Raw genomic sequence first — 2,500 nt, 5'->3', positions numbered from 1 at the left:
TTCTCTTGTAGTTTATTTCCTTTTCTCACTGGGCTATTTTCCCTGTTGGAGCCCTTGGGCTTATAGCATCCTGCTTTTCCAACTTGGGTTGTAGCTTAGCAAGTAATAATAATGATAATAATAATAATAATAATAATAATAATAATAATAATAATAATAATAATATGTTTTTCATTACTTATAAATGCCTAGGATGTCTTTTATTTTTGTTTTATTAGATGTGCATATTTAGTTAAAATCAATCTATATATATTTACATATATTTAATCTCACTGTCAAGTGCCTAGTAATGTCAGCAGACATATATAAAAGTTCTACATTTGTTTATTAACTTGATATGTCAATGGCAAGGTCATATATGTGTGTATATATATATATATATATATATATATATATATATATATATATATATGTACATATATATATATATATATATATATATATACATATATAGATGAATATATATCTATATGCAAACACATTTGTAAATATATATATATATATATATATATATATATATATATACATATATATATATATATATATAAATATATACATATATATATATGTGTATATATATATATATATATATATATATATATATATATATATATATATACTGTATATATATGTATGTACTGTATATATATACATATATATACATATATATAAATGTATATATATTTATATATATATATATATATATATATATATATATATATATATATTCATTTATATATGTATTTATATATATATATATATATATATATATATATATATATTTACACAAAGAGAGAGAGAGAGAGAGAGAGAGAGAGAGAGAGAGAGAGAGAGAGAGAGAGAGAGAGAGAGAGAGAGAGAGAGATAAATCCATTGTTTGGCTTCACCATCTTAACATAAAAAAAAAAGCAAACAAGGTTCTTGTTTGCGTAGAAGCGAGAATTGCCCTTACACAAAGAGACTCATTTATAAAAGAATTATCACTTCAACATTTAAGGTCAAATTACTCTTATTAACATGATTGTCCTTAAGTGCATTGCGGCCGCAATATAAATGACTTACATGTCATGAAAAGGCGTTCTTTTATCTCTGCTAATTTGACAGTAATTGATGACAGAGTTATTTTGGGGGTGACTCCCGACGAGTCTTAATTACAAAAGCATTTTTCACAACGGGGACTTGATGATTCCTACGACAGGTATGCCGGTTAAGCGTACCAAATGAAGGAGCCTCGGGCTGCTCAGGTCAAGAAACCGAAATTTTTTTTTTACTGTTAGTAATTAATATACACCCTTAAAAAAAGCCGTAATTTGAATCAGAAATTCTCCGTAAAAATATACTGTTCTCAGCCGTATTTCAGCAAAATACGGGAGACCGTAATTTTGACCTTACTTTGTTATTATACACTGTCAAAAAAAGCCGTAATTTTAATCACAAATTCTCCGTAAAAATATACTGTTCTCAGCCGTATTTCAGCAAAATACGGGAGACCGTAATTTTACCTCACTTTCTTATTATCTTTTACGGGTTAGTGCCCGTGATATCACTCCTTTACGTCTCTATATCCATTTTTGAAACGGTCAAAATCCTGGAATAAATGTTGCCAGGCATACTGGTTAAGCGTACCCAAAGAAGGAACCCCGGGCTTCTCAGGTCAAGAAACCGAAATTTTTTTCCAGTTAGTAATCAATATACTGTTAAAAAAAAATCCGTAAATTTTAATCGGAAATTCTTCGTAAAAATATACTGTTCTCAGCCGTATTTCAGCAAAATACGGGCGACCGTAATTTTATCTTACTTTGTTATTATCTTTTACGGGTTGGTGACCGTAGTATCACCCCTTTACGTCTCTATATCCGTTTCCCAAATGGTAAAAATCCTCGAATAAATGTTGCCAGGCATTCAGCGTTTTTCTTAATGCAAGTTTTTAACAGAGTACCTTTCTGGCTAGATATCCAAGTTGTTTTTAACAATGGCTATCCGTTTTTTTTTCTGTATACACTAGTATATACACCGTACTTCGTTTATTGGACCCCCCAATTTATGTAGGCCTACTTATGTAACATTTATTCAGAATTTATAATATAAACAACGTTACTTGGGTTTGAATCCAAGTCATGTGCTTTAATCCAGTGTCTGTTCAATGTGAAACACGACAATGTACACTCTCGTTTCAGGAACTGGAAGCTAAGCTTGTTTTATGTATTCGTGCGTTTGTGTGTGCGATTATTTATTCATAAATGCAAGCATTTAGCCGTGAGAACTTACATGTGTAGGCGACCAATGATATCAGAGAGGTATAATTCTACCGGAGCTATTACAGGGGAAAAGTTTGACTGGCTTTGTTTTGGGAAATAGCTTTCATAATTTTCCAAAGGCCTTTTATATGTGTATAAAATCAGCTGTTTGTGTATCTGAAACACAAGAACTTTTACTTGTACGTATGAATTTGGTTTCAAATGATGCTCTAATATATGGTCTTAAACAACAACAACCACAA

The sequence above is a fragment of the Palaemon carinicauda genome, chromosome 11 (assembly GCF_036898095.1).
Source record: "Palaemon carinicauda isolate YSFRI2023 chromosome 11, ASM3689809v2, whole genome shotgun sequence".
NCBI lineage: Eukaryota > Metazoa > Arthropoda > Malacostraca > Decapoda > Palaemonidae > Palaemon > Palaemon carinicauda.
This window is presented reverse-complemented; position numbering follows the sequence as displayed.